The sequence below is a fragment of the Motacilla alba genome, unplaced genomic scaffold, assembly GCF_015832195.1.
Source record: "Motacilla alba alba isolate MOTALB_02 unplaced genomic scaffold, Motacilla_alba_V1.0_pri HiC_scaffold_473, whole genome shotgun sequence".
In the NCBI taxonomy this organism is placed as follows: Eukaryota; Metazoa; Chordata; class Aves; order Passeriformes; family Motacillidae; genus Motacilla; species Motacilla alba.
The window spans coordinates 1-14,907 of NW_024037583.1; the positions used below are offsets into that span (position 1 = coordinate 1).

Sequence of the window (14,907 nt, forward strand, 5' to 3'; positions counted from 1 at the left end):
GTAAAGCAGCATGATTGCATACAATATAAGCACACACAATGTAAACCAGCATCATTACATACAGTATAAGTACATACAATATGAGCCAGCATAATTGCATACAATATAAGCCAACACAGGTACATAGAGGATAAGTACAAACAATGTAAACCAGCATAATTGCATATAATATAAGCGCACACAGTATAAGCCACCATCGGTACAATATAAGTGATTTGAGATAACTCTCTGGAAGATTAATTCTTGAGCCGTCTACCCTTTGAGAAGATGGAACCTAGAGAACTAGTAGTCACATGAGGGTGTAATACACTCCCTATGGAAGTCCAAGAGAATGGCACGGGAAAAAAAGGCACTACCAAAGTTGAGAAGGAAGATGAATGAAAATATCTTGTGTACTTCTTCCTGGCTCAGAGAGTAAAAATGTAAAGATGCCGGAATAAGCGATATCCGGGGAGGAACGTGAGTAAAATGCGGCCGATATGATGCAGAATGATGCCGATAAAGCATCGAGATGTAACAAAGGCCTACAGCACAGAAGACAATGGACACGGACAACATAACACAGACATGGACAACATAACACAGACACGGACAACATAACACAGACACGAGTGGAAACCGCCTGGCAGTTTCACCTTATGGACCCAAGATTCCTAGCGCAAGATGAGCCACAGGCCGATGATGCCAAAGGAAAGAAAGCCCTAGGACAGCACGTGATGATGAAACGCAACTCCTTAAAAGAAGTTAGTGTCAGAGCAGTTAGGAGGATGCTCAAAAGGCTCAGTACGCCTAGAGAAGGAAGCGAAGACTGCCGGGTGACCGTGGCTATAGCTCCGAGCCTGAAGGTGAGCTCCTCGGGGGAAAGATCCACGACGACGCTGAGAGTCGAAGAAGGCTGACGACGCAAAGTTCACAGAGAAACGTTCAAAGAGAATGCAGAGATGGATCGGAACTACCCTGCCCGGCAAAGGCGCTGCTGAGGCTGAGGACAAGCCCTATCCCTTTACTTCCAAAGAGCTCCATCCCCCTACAGACCTCTCCGCTAAGCTAACATTAAACTGCCTCCTGTGATAGCAAAGGTTTTTCCCCTTCTCCCAACTACTCGCCCCAACACTTAGACACTTAGCTTTTGGAAGATGAGCGAACAAAATCCATCGTCGGTTGGATGTGGACATCAAGACGTGTGCTTCGGTGCAGCCGTTTCCAAACTTCGCCTACAAGCCTCCTCACGGTACCTAAGAGAAAACAGAAAAGGTGACTATTGCCCTCAAAATGAGTAATCCCCGGGACTCCTCCACACCACTGTCCCAGCTCACCTCAAATCTTGATTTGACTCCAGAGGCTGGCCCGAAGATACCTGCAAAAAGAAAAGGTACACGCTTAGCGTGCTGCTACGGAACGCTCACCCGTGAGTCATCCTGCCTAAACACCGACTCACCCGCTTGCCTCTGTTCCTTGGCACACCTAGGGCAGGGACAGCACCTGTAATGAAACAAAGCAAAACAGGATGCTGAGATACTGGGAAAACACAACCTCCCTGATCTGACAAGTATGCCACACCTATACCTAAAGCTTGCACCCACCTGGCATCGGGCATCCTTGGCCGGGAGAAGTTGCAAGGAGACCACCTAACAAAAAAACAGTGGATGCTTAGAGTTGCACCAGAAATTGAGGCCTCAGCAATAACAAATGCTGGCATCTTTTGATCACTGCTCACCTTGCCCTCCTCAACTTGACTGCTGCTCTCTGGCATAATTTCCTAAAAAAGAAACCAAAAAAAAAGGCAATGAACAGTGCTGCAACAGAGACACCATTTACACTTCCCCAGCAGACACAAACGATGACTGACCTGATCAGGGGAATCCTTCTGCACCTGAAGGAAAGTTAAGGCAAAAGTCAAAGGGCTGCAGGATACCTTCACAGCTCCAAACAGCTTGTGTCAATCTAGGAATACCACCTAGAGTCCGACTACAGCCCACGCTACAAATCAAGTCCCCGGGACTGGTCCTATCGCACCAGGCTACGCAGCGGGGCAGAGCAGCTCCGGCACAGATATGTGCACACACCCGTGACACAGGACGGGACGTGACAAACAACGGGGGACACAACAGGGATAGAAATCTCTTGGCAAGAAGGATGACTGCAAGGACCAAAAGAATGCAATATGAGATGACCGAGTCGAGAGCGATGGCGAGCTGATGAGGCTCAGAGAACCCTGGAGGAAGAAGATGATAACTGAAATATTTATTCCAAGAAGCTGCAAAGATGGATGCCTGTGAATCCTACGGTCAGAATCCTCTACCAGTCCTCACATTCTTACAACTCCTAATCTGCCGCAATGGATCCTTGCGGGGCGCAGCTGTCCATACAGCTCAGAACAAGACCTGAAAAGACATCTGACCGGATGCTTCTAAAGAGAGATGCGATTCTGATGCCTGTCTGAGCTCCCGAGTCAAAAGTTCTATGGCATCGGTGCCAGGCCAAGGAACGCAGAGATCACAGATGCTAAGAATGATGCATGGGTTTCTGACAGGCCCCTCAAAGGGCTAAGGAAAAAGGCATGAGATACCCAAACACACAGAACGCACAATAGACAAGTGACACGAGACACACCGGGACTGCTCTGCCCTGAGCATGTCAGCACTGTGATCAAAAGTGACACTTTCCCATTCAGTGGCCTAAGGGGCCGCTTCTTCCACATCCCCGTCTCCAAAGCGGACTCAAAAACTCCTCCTGGTGAGTCCCGACCCAGCACCCTGCTTTCATCCCCTCTATGGGTCACAGCCCTCTACTCATCTCAGACATCTGGGGATGCCGATCCATGTCTGGTGTGAAGGAATGCAGCCTCCCTGGCTGGGAAGTTCCTGCTGTCACTGGGCCGTTGTCTTTTAGACAGCTACATTAAAGAAAACCGAGCATCAATGCGTGATCTGGGCAGCACGTCGGCCAAAACCTAACAATTCTGCTGCTCACCGTTCTCCAGAGAATGCCCAGCTCCTCGGGCCACATGCTTTTGCTGCGCTCGGAGGCCACGCCGTCGTTGCAGGGTATGCCTGGGTTAAGAGGAGACGAGGTGATGTGGCATTGCTGAAACCTGAGCGGACCCTCCCTTCTCCTCCCTGCTTCCCCGACTCACCGCAACTCCATGGCTGTTGCCAAAGGAGACCCAGATGACACCTTTAAGTAAAAAAGGCAAAGGCTTCATCACCGAGTCCTGTAAGACTCCCAGAGGGCTCACAAGAGCAGCAAACCCGGTCCATTGGCCAGTGCGTGACGGGAGCTTTGCATACTCCGAGTGAATTACCTAAAGGACACAAACTACAATGGAGGCTTAGAGCTGCACCAAAAAGTGAGACTTGAGCACTAACAAAGGCTTCATTCCACTGGACACTGCTCAACTTGCCCTCTTCAACGTGACTGCTGATATCTGGCTTTACTTCCTAAAAATAAAAACAAAGAACAGTGCTGTAACAGAGTCACCATTTACCCTTCCCCTGCAAACACAAACAGTGACTGACCTGCTCATGGGAGCCCCCTAATCCAGGATGGGATGCTCTGCCATGGATTTTATCCTGCTGCATCTGAAAGAAAGTTAAGACAAGTCAAAGGACTGCAGGATAACTTCACAGCTCCAAACATCCTGTGTCAAACTAGGAATACCATCTAGAGCCTGACTACACCCCACCTTACAAATCTCAAGTCCCCAGGACTACTCCTATCGCACCAGGCTACGCAGCAGGGCAGAGTGGCTCCGGCACAAATATGTGCACACACCCGTGACACAGGACGGGACGTGACAAACAATGGGGACATAACAGGGATAGAAATCTCTTGGCAAGAAGGATGACTGCAAGGACCAAAAGAAAGCAATATGAGATGACCGAGTCGAGAGCGATGGTGAGCTGATGAGGCTCAGAGAACCCTGGAGGAAGAAGATGCTAACTGAAATATTTATTCCAAGAAGCTGCAAAGATGGATGCCTGTGAATCCTACGGTCAGAATCCTCTACCAGTCCTCACATTCTTACGACTCCTAATCTGCCGCAATGGATCCTTGTGGGGCCTGTCCATACAGCTCAGAACAAGACCTGAAAAGACATCTGACCGGATGCTTCTAAAGAGAGATGCGATTCTGATGCCTGTCTGAGCTCCCAAGTCAAAAGTTCTATGGCATCAGTGCCAGCCCAAGGAACGCAGAGATCACAGATGCTAAGAATGATGCATGGGTTTCTGACAGGCCCCTCAAAGGGCTAAGGAAAAAGACCTGTGACATGGAATACCCAAACAACACATAATGCACGATGGACAAGTGACACGAGACACACCGGGACTGCTCTGCCCTGCGCACGTCAGCACTGTGATCAAAAGTGACACTTTCCCTTTACATGGCCTAAGGGGCCACTTCTTCCACATCCGTCTCCAAAGCAGACTCAAAAATCCCTCCCGGTGAGTCCCAGCCCAGCACCCCACTTTCATCCCCTCTGCGGGTCGCAGCCCTCTACTCATCTCTCAGACAGGTGGGCATGCCAATCTGTGTCAGGTGCTAAAGAAAGCAGCCTCGCCATCTGAGCAGTCTCTGCTGGCACCGGGCTGTTGTATCTTATTCTGCCAAGAGAAAGAAAACCAAACATCAGTGCACAAGTTTAGCAGCACATCAGCCAAAACCAAACAAGTCTGCTACTCACCACATTCTTAAGAATGCCCAGGACCTCGGGCCACACGCTTTGGCCGTGCTCGGAGGCTGACGCCATTGTCACAGGATTAAGACACCATTGTCTGCCTAGATTAAGCAGAGACAACTTGATTTGGCATTGTTGAAACCTGAAAGGACCCTTGCGGCTGCTCCCTACCTCCCCGACTCACGACAACTCCTTGGCTGGCCCTGATGGCTACCCAGAAAGGACGGTGAATGAGAAAATTTAAAGGCTTCATCGCAGAGACCTGTAATACTCCCACAAGGCCCACATGTGCAGGAAACCCAGTGCATTGGCCAGTGTGTGACGGGGGCTGGACATACGCCGAGTCAATTACCTAAAACAAGCAAACGAGAATGGAGGCTTAGAGTTGCACCAGAAATGAGACTTAAGCAATAACAACTACTTCTGTACACAACTCAATGCTCACCTTGCCCACTTGGCCTTGACTGCTGCTCTCTGCCTTGACTTCCTAAAAATAAAAAAAGAGAACAGTGCTGTAACATAGTCACCATCTATGCTTCCTCTGCAGATACAAACAGTGACTGACCTGCTCATAGGAACCCACGAGCCAGGGATGGGGCGCTCTGACAAGGATATAATGCATCAGCACCTGAAAGAAAGTTAGGATATACACCAAAGGGCTGCAGGATAACTTCACAGCTCCAAACAGCTTGTGTCAATCTAGGAATACCATCTAGAGTCCGACTACACACTGCGTTACAAAGTTCATGTCCCCGGGACTTGTCCTATCACACTAGGCTACGCAGCGGGGGCAGAGCGGCTTCCGGCACACATACGTGCACACACCCGTAACACAGGACGGGACGTGACAAACAATAGGGACACAACAGGGATAGAAATCTCTTGGCAATAAGAATGACTGCAAGGACCAAAAGAATGCAATATGAGATGACCGAGTCGAGAGCGATGGCGAGCTGATGAGGCTCAGAGAACCCTGGAGGAAGAAGATGCTAACTGAAATATTTATTCCAAGAAGCTGCAAAGATGGATGCCTGTGAATCCTACGGTCAGAATCCTCTACCAGTCCTCACATTCTTACGACTCCTAATCTGCCGCAATGGATCCTTGCGGGGCGCAGCTGTCCATACAGCTCAGAACAAGACCTGAAAAGACATCTGACCGGATGCTTCTAAAGAGAGATGCGATTCTGATGCCTGTCTGAGCTCCCGAGTCAAAAGTTCTATGGCATCGGTGCCAGGCCAAGGAACGCAGAGATCACAGATGCTAAGAATGATGCATGGGTTTCTGACAGGCCCCTCAAAGGGCTAAGGAAAAAGACCTGTGCATGAGATACCCAAACACACAGAACGCACAACAGACAAGTGACACGAGACACACCGGGACTGCTCTGCCCAGAGCACCTCAGGACTGTGTTTAAAAGTGACACTTTCCCTTTACATGGCCTAAGGGGCCACTTCTTCCACATCCGTCACCAAAGCAGACTCAAAAATCCCTCCCGGTGAGTCCCAACCCAGCAACCCACTTTCATCCCCTCTGCGGGTCGCAGCCCTCTACTCATCTCTCAGACAGGTGGGCATGCCAATCTGTGTCAGGTGCTAAAGAAAGCAGCCTCGCCATCTGAGCAGTCCCTGCTGGCACCGGGCTGTTGTATCTTACTCTGCCAAGAGAAAGAAAACCAAACATCAGTGCACAAGCTTAGCAGCACATCGGCCAAAACCAAACAAGTCTGCTACTCACCACATTCTTAGGAATGCCCAGGTCCTCGGGCCGCACGCTTTGGCCGTGCTTGGAGGCTGACACCATTGTCGCAGGGTCTGCCTAGATTAAGCGGAGACAACTTGATTTGGCATTGCTGAAACCTCAACGGACCGTCGCTCCTGCTCCCTACCTCCCCGACTCACCACAACTCCTTGGCTGGCCCTGATGGCTACCCAGATAGGACGGTGAATGAGAAAATTTAAAGGCTTCATCGCAGAGTCCTATAATACTTCCACAAGGCCCACATGTGCAGGAAACCCGGTGCATGGGCTGGCTGGTGGCGGTGGCTGGACATATGCTGGGTCAATTGCCTAAAGCAAACAAACGAGAATGGAGGCTTGGAGTTGCACCAGAAAGTGAGACTTGACCAATAACAACTACTTCTGTACACAACTCAATGCTCACCTAGCCCACTCGGCCCTTGACTGCTGCTTTCTGGCTTGACTTCCTAAAAATAAAGACAAAGAACAGTGCTGTAACATAGTCACCATTTATGCTTCCTCTGCAGATACAAACAGTGACTGACCTGCTCATGGGAACCCACAAGCCCGGGATGGGGCGCTCTGACAAGGATATAATGCATCAGCACCTGAAAGAAAGTTAGGATATACGTCAAAGGGCTGCAGGATAACTCAACAGGTGGAAACACCTTTTGTCAATCTAGGAATACCATCTACAGTCCAACTGCAGCCCACGTTACAAATCTCAAGTCCCCAGGACTACTCCTATCGCACCAGGCTACGCAGCAGGGCAGAGCAGCTCCGGCACAAATACGTGTACACACCTGTGACACAGGATGGGACGTGACAAACAATGGGGGACACAACAGGGATAGAAATCTCTTGGCAAGAAGGATGACTGCAAGGACCAAAAGAATGCAATATGAGATGACCGAGGAGAGGGCGACGGCGAGCTGATGAGGCTCAGAGAACCCTGGAGGGAAGAAGATGCTAACTGAAATATTTATTCCAAGAAGCTGCAAAGATGGATGCCTGTGAATCCTACGGTCAGAATCCTCTACCAGTCCTCACATTCTTATGACTCCTAATCCACCACAATGGATCCTTGCGGGGCGCAGCTGTCTATACAGCTCAGAACAAGACCTGAAAAGACATCTGACCGGATGCTTCTAAAGAGATGCGATTCTGATGCCTATCTGAGCTCCCGAGTCAAAAGTTCTATGGCATTGGTGCCAGGCCAAGGAACGCAGAGATCACAGATGCTAAGAATGATGCATGGGTTTCTGACAGGCCCCTCAAAGGGCTAAGGAAAAAGACCTGAGACACCCAAACACACAGAATGCACAACAGAGAAGTGACACGAGACACACCGGGACTGCTCTGCCCTGCGCACCTCAGCACTGTGATCACAAGTGAAACTTTGCCTTTCAGTGGCCTAAAGGGCACTTCCTGCACATCCCCATCTCCAAAGCAGACTCAAAAACTCCTCCCGTTGAGTGCCAACCCAGCACCCCACTTTCATCCCCTCTCTGGGTCACAGCCCTCTACTTATCTCTGACATCTGGGGAACCCGGTCCATGTCAGGTGCAAAGGAAGGCCGCCTCGCCATCTGGGAAGTTCCTGCTGTCACTGGGCTGTTGTCTCGTAGTCTCCTACAGTCAAGAAAACAGAGCATCACTGTGTGATCTTGGCGGCACGTCGGCCAAACCCAACCATTCTGCTACTCACTGCTCTCCTAAGAATGCCCGGGTCCTCGGGCAGCACGATTGCGCCGTGCTCGGAGGCCACGCTGTCGTCGCAGGGTCCGCCTGGGTTAAGAGCGGACGAGGTGATCTGGCATTGCTGAAAACCAGAGCGGACCCTCGCTCCTCCTCCCCGCTTCCCTGACTCACTGCAACTCCTCTGCCATTGCCAAAGTCTACCCGGGTGCCACCTTTAAACAGAAAAAGCAAAGGCTTCATCACCTAGTCCAGTCGGACGTCCACAGGGCTCATGAAAGCAGCAAACCCGGTCCATCAGGTGGCTGGTGACGGGGGCCTGGCATACTCCGAGTGGACTGCCTAAAGCACACAAACGAGAATGGACGCTTAGAGTTGCAACAGAAATTGAGATCTCAGCAATAACAACTGCTTTTGTCCACTGCACACTGCTCACCTTGCCCTCTTCAACTTGATTGCTGCTATCTGGCTTGACTTCCTAAAAATAAAGACAAGGAACAGTGCTGTAACAGAGTCACCATTTACACTTCCCCTGCAAACACAAACCGTGACTGACCTGCTCGGCCGAACCCCTGCACCCGGAATGGGGCACTCCGCCATGGATTCTATCCTTCTGGATCTGAAGGAAAGTTAGAACAAAAGTCAAAGGGCTGCAGGACACCTTCACAGCTCCAAACATCTTGTGTCAATCTAGGAATACCATCTAGAGTCCAACTACAGCCCACGCTACTAAGTTCAAGTCCCCGGGACTGGTCCTATCGCACCAGGCTATGCAGCGGGGCAGAGCAGCTCCGGCACAAATATGTGCACGCACCCGTGACACAGGACGGGACGTGACAAACAATGGGGTCTCTAAACACAAACATCACTTTATACTACAAAGTGTGACACAATGATGAGAAAAGAGTTCCTGGCAAGAATAAGTAGTGGCAAGGACCACGAGGATGCCAAAAGAGATGACTGATGCTCAGGGGACAGTGGATGGAGGCAGCCCCTCTAAGGAGCAGAAGACTGGAACAGAGTGACCTGTTATAAGACCTGTTGGTCACAATGATCAAGGCGGCTGTGAGACAATGATATGTTTAGAATGTTCTCCATATCATACAATCTTTCGTGCCCCGGGACTTTACAGCTCACGGCTGGAAAGGATGGATGCTGATACAGCCGGGAACAAGGCCTCAAGAGGTCTGACTCGATGCTTCGGAGATGTGACTCGAGATGCGGCTGAGCCCGCCGGTAAAAGAACAAATGATATTGGCATCCTGCTGAGAAGCGCCAGCGTTCGAGAACCTAGACATGACAGCTGATGGTTTTGCTAAGGGCCTCGAGGGGAGAAGGCAGAGATATTGGATCCAAGGGACCCCAAAGACACACTAGGTAACACAGGACACCGAACAACACAACGCTGACCGGAACTGTTCTGCACCGCATACCCTACAGCTGCAATTGAAAGCAGAGCCTCTCCCTTTAGCTGTTCCACGGGACCCCTTAGAGGACATGTCTTCACCCTCTACAAATTTTTAAATCTGTCTAGGAATTTCCAAGCCACTACTCTCCTATCATCCCATCTCCAGGCTGTGGCCCCCAACTTATCTTTCGGATGACCGGTGAGGTGAATCCACGTTGGACCTGAAATGAGTCTGCCTCAGAGGGCCCTGTGATCCCTGTCAGCCTCTTGGTCAACTACAATAAAGAAAACCAGAAACAATGTATGAGTTCAGTGATATATGGGCCAAATCCCAGAAAATCAGCTACTTGCCCTCTCCTGAGTGTGCCTGGGTCCTCGAGTCTCCAGCTTCATCCTGAGTCCAAGGCTGTGGCACCTGGGTTAGAGAAAGGCAAAGTTTCTGTGACTGCAGTGTGCTTGTGTGCTGTAAGACATGTGAATGCCTCTGCTACGCTTGTGAAATGCCTTGGGGGGGCCCTCAAATAGACACCGTTTCTCACCTTGCTGCCTTCAAAACCCCCCACCACCCCCCACAATAACTCCTAACCAGATACATCCTCACCCTCCTGCTCCTAGTCACAATCCTCAACTTAATTGTAGTCTCAATCTCAAGCATCATCTTTGACACTGGGCGGATCCTTTTTGTGATGTGATGAATCTGCCACAAAAAGTGTTGCACTTGACACGATCTGGATTTTCCGGAAGTTGCGCTCCTCCTCCAACCTAAAAACAACCAAGAACAAAACCAGAAACTACAAAAGAACTTTTCCACCCCTAAAAACACAGCCCAAAATCATGAGCTTAAATACTCCCTGTGTTCAATGCTGTATTCTTCACAGCATCTTCAAAGCCTCTATGACTTTAGATGCCTAAAAGCACCTGCTGGAAACAAGCTAAGATAAGCTGAAAGAGTCTCTTCACCGAAATGAGAGGAGAGCTCTTATCCCAGCAGATCCCAGAGAGGGAATGAAGCCCCTCTGCAAAAGCTGGGGTTTAATATACCCCTGATTGGGCCCACCTCTCCTTCCCATGACACCCAGGAAAAGGGAGGGGGCAAATCCCACCAGGTATAAAAGCCCTCAGAGCAGCTACAGCTGTTTGGCTCCTCTGCCTTGAATTCAAGGGGAGTAAAGGGCTTGATATAGGAGAAAACTCTTCAGAGGAATGACAACGCTTTCTTTTTTGCTACAACTAATTGGAGCAAAAGGGTGGAAAACTGGTGAGAAATAAAACTTTGTGTTTAGGTAGCACAGCCAGACAAATTGGGTAAGTTGCTGTCAACTGACATAATTATTCTTTAGTGACTACTAAATATTATTTCACGTGTGACTAAGTAGGGTGGGGAAGAATACTAATGATATGAATAGTCTAAGTCTGCTTGGGACCTCTAATTAGGGCTATCTACATTATAAACAAAAATAAGAAAAATAATCGCCTCCCAGCAGTGTAAGGGTTAGGTATGTGCCAGGCTCACTCTTCTCTGAGATATCTGGTCCTAGGGCACAGAAAGAAGTGCCCTGAAATGCACATTTAAACCCTTAAAATGCTGAAAAAGGCAGAGCTTCCTTCAAGTGAACCCCTTCAAATGAGAAAATGGGGCAGTTGCCTCCACTGAAACTGATACAATGGCAAATAAATGCCTTCTGCCCTTTAATTTAATCCCCTAAAATATTGGGAAAAGAGCAGGTTTTCTTACTGTAAATCTCTCCAGTGATGAAAAAAATAGGGATTTTTCCCTCAATCCAAACCCTTAAGAAGGAGAGATAGCTGGGCATCCCCCTCAGTTTAAGCCTTAGGAAAACAAAAAAGAGGGCGGTTACCCTTAATTCAAACCCATAAAAAACATCGTTAAGGTTTTCCCCTTCTATTTAAACTGGAAAATAATGGAAAAATGGTGACTCCCTGTCAATTAGCCCCCCTAACAGCATAGAAAAGGCAGGATTCTTTCAACTGAGACCATTAAAATTGCAGGGGAAGCAGATTCCCTCACAATTTGAACACAAAAAATAGGGGAAAGGGAAGCTTTTTCCCTCCATTTAAACCCCTTTTCTCCTAATAACCCCTCTCTTTTCTGGGAGTACTGTGGAGGGTCTGAAGGCTCTGGGGAGGGACTGACACAGTAAAAGGGGAAAGTTGAAAGCTCTCCCCTGGAACCCCACATGCTGCCCAGCCCGCTCAGGTGCCGCCCCTTGGCGAGAGGGTTCTTCTCTTGGCATTTTCTCGAAGCGATGCTCCGTGCCCGGGTGGGTCCGGCTGCTCCCCTGTCCCTGCTGGATGCTCCGACCGTAGCTCTGGGAGGGACGCTCGGGATACCCCCGTTAGCCCCTCTGGACTAGCATCTCCCTGTGCGGGTGTGCCCGGGGAACCCCCTGAAAGCAGCTGGTCACACGGGGTGCTGCTAGACCTTGGACTGGGGGGTGAGGTGAAGAAAGGTCCTGTGCAGAGTTCCCTCCCCTACACAGCCTTTCATCTGCCCCTTAAACAATGTGGTGCTAGACTTTCCTTTTCAAGGAAATTAACAGTCTTTCCCTTCTGCGTGCCCAGGGCCAAAACTGGGATTCTGCCTCCAAAACTGCAGACGGCAAATGATTTCTGGCAGACCGCAGCTGCCGAAGCCGAGAACTCTCGCTGCCCTTGGAGTGCCACGGGCCTCTTGTGAACGGACGTCCGCACGCGGCGGGGGTGAGTTTGGCTTTATGGGGAAGAGGGCTGGCGTTCCTGTCCGGGGGCCTATGCCTGCTCTGCTTCCGAACGGCGCGGGATTTCTCCCGGAGTGGAGCTGCCCCCGCCTAGAACTCGGGCTGCCCTGGCAGTTTGCTGAGCGCCTCCTGCAAACTGGCATCGGGAAACTCGGGGTGTGAGTTTTCCTGTGTGGAATTTCTCACAGACCAAAGCTAAGGGCATCTAACCCTAACTTTGACCGCAAGGACTTAGCTGGGTCTAAAACTTACGACTTTCGGACCGAGAGCGGGGGACAGGACCCGCTGTGCTGCCGCTGGCCCCTTTCTAATGCATTGCAGCCCTAAAACTTTGCCTTTTCAGAGGGTGTGTCCTCTGGCCCTGCCCATAATCTGCAAAATATGCTAAAGATTCCTAAAATAGCTTTGAAAAAGCCCCAACAATACCCTAAAAAATCCCAGACAAGTCCTAAAAAACCTTCCAAAATCCCCTAAGTATGTTTAAAAGTTCTGGAAGAAACCTCAAAAAAAACATGCTCAGCCTCCAAACTCTACCTATTGCTCTCTAGCCCTCAGATGTTGTCCCTATCTTTTTGCAGTGGTACTTGTTGTCCTCTGAGGGTTCTGTCATTGTCCTGGTGTGAGGGTTGCTGTCTTGTCACACCGGGAGGGTTGCGGTGTGGTCTCACTGTTGGGGTTGCTGTGTTGTGCTGCTGTTGGGGGAAAAGGCTGTTGGTAGGGGGACTGCTTAGGGTGAAGTCAGGGCTGGGGTGTGTGTACCTGAACTTGCCTCCTAAGCTGTACCCTGTAGCCCTGATTTCCACTGGACTGTCCAGCCCTCAGGTCCTCCCCCTTTACCCCTAAATCCCTCCCTCTACGCCCCAGCCTTCAGGCTCTGTGTCACCCTCAAGCCCCTTCTCAGCTGCCCTTCGGCCTCTGTGTTTCGTGCCGTGAAAAGACCCCAAAAAACCCTAAAAATTCCCTAAAAAAAGCCCTAATCTTCAAAATGTCCTAAAACCCCCCAAAGAATACCCTTAAAATACACTAAGAATACCGTACTTTTAAAAACCCCAGAACACCCCTAACAACCCCTAAATAGTCCTAAAAGAGCTCAAAAATAGCCCAAAAATCCTTAAAATGCCCTGACAAGACCTTTAAAACAGACCTAAAAATTCCCTCAGAAACTGTAGAAATACCCTATATCTAAAAAAGTCCTCCACCTACCCTCAATAGTCCTAAAAAAGCCCCAAGAAGACTCAGAAACCCCCCTAAAAATTCTAAAAACTACTAAGAAAGCCCTTAAAATACCCTAAAAAGACCTCTTAAAAGCCCTGAAAGAGCCCTAAAATTATCCTAAACGTTCCCAGAAAATCCCTAAAAAACTCCCACAAACACAACCCTAAAATATCCTTTGCAACCCCTGAAAAAAGCTCTAAAAAATGCACAGCCCCCAACTCCTACCTTTCACTGTCTAGCCCACAAACATCATTGCTACCTTTTTACTACGGTCGCTGCCTTGTGCTGTTGTTGGGGAAAACTGGTGTCCTAGGGGTGCTGTTTGGGGTGAGCTTAGGGTTGGGGTGAGGGCTTCTGCAACTGTAGCCTAACCTTACCTATTACTCTGTGTCCTGTCCTTTTTACCCCTAACCCTCAGTGTAAGCTGCCCACTTGTCAAACCCCCCCTCTTTGCCCCTCAGCCCGGAATGTCTGTGTGTCATCCCAAGCCCTGCAATGTTGTCCCTTGGCCTCCTAACCTCCGATGGACGCTCTCCACCCGGGTAGAGTTGGTTTTTAGGGTGAGGTTAGGGGAGGTGTGAGTTCTGGTTCACCTGTCACCCTCAGGCACCCCCCACTTTTCCCCTCAAGGCTCTCCCCAAGCCTCTTCTTGTCACCCTCAAGTTCCCTAGAGTAGCCTCTCAGCATCTCTGTGACAATCTGGACCCCCCAGTCGCTCCTAAAGACTCCTTCTGCCTCTCAGCTACCCCGATCCTCTGTCACCCTCCAGCCTACCCTCCTCAGCCTGCATCCTTTGTGACACCCTGCAGCCCAGCATCCACAGCGGCCAAAACCCGAAAATTCTGCTACTCACCATTCTCCTAAGAATGCCCGGCTCCTCGGGGCGCACGCTTCGGCTGCGCTCGGAGGCCGACGCCGTCGTCGCAAGGCCTGCCTGTATTAAGAAGAGATGAGGTGATTTGGTATTGCTGAAACGTGACGGGACGTTGGCTCGTCCTCGCTTGTTCTCCTCGCGGGGAGCGGACAGAGCGACCGGCACCGGCCGGGACCAGCGCAGCGCCCGCGCCGCCTCTTCCGCCCGCCGGCCCGGCAAAGCCCCCCTCGACTCCGCACGGCTGGCACCGCCTGCACGCCAGCCCGGCGCCGCCCCGCCGGGATTTTCCGGCACGCGGTCGCCTCCACCGTCTGGAGCGGGGCGCGCGCGGGGGCTAGGGGGGGGTGCAGCCCTGTTCCGACGCCGCTCGCATGCCCCCGGCCCGTGCACCGCTGCGACCGCGCCCCTGCCGCCCGCCGAAACCGGCCCCGCCGGGCCGCCCTCGCCGCCGCCATTCACCTCAGCCACGGCGTCTCTTTACGCTTCTGAAACACCTTCGCCCCTCCCCTCTATTTACAGACACCGCCCCGCTCGCCGCTCGCTTCTCCCGCCCCTCGC

The 14,907-nt window shown here is 50.7% G+C and overlaps 2 long non-coding RNA genes across 2 annotated transcripts; both read right to left on the minus strand.

The window, feature by feature from the left end:
- Nucleotides 1-32: 32 nt before the first annotated feature.
- Nucleotides 33-1,485, minus strand: LOC119696825. Its single transcript, XR_005255667.1, has 3 exons — nt 1,439-1,485; nt 1,317-1,357; nt 33-1,235 (listed from the first exon to the last, which is right to left on the minus strand). It is a non-coding gene; the product is annotated as an uncharacterized LOC119696825 (long non-coding RNA).
- An 8,717-nt stretch (nt 1,486-10,202) lies between these two features.
- On the minus strand, nt 10,203-14,825 carry LOC119696824. Its single transcript, XR_005255666.1, has 3 exons — nt 14,809-14,825; nt 14,329-14,409; nt 10,203-10,284 (listed from the first exon to the last, which is right to left on the minus strand). It is a non-coding gene; the product is annotated as an uncharacterized LOC119696824 (long non-coding RNA).
- Between the last annotated feature and the right edge of the window lie 82 nt (nt 14,826-14,907).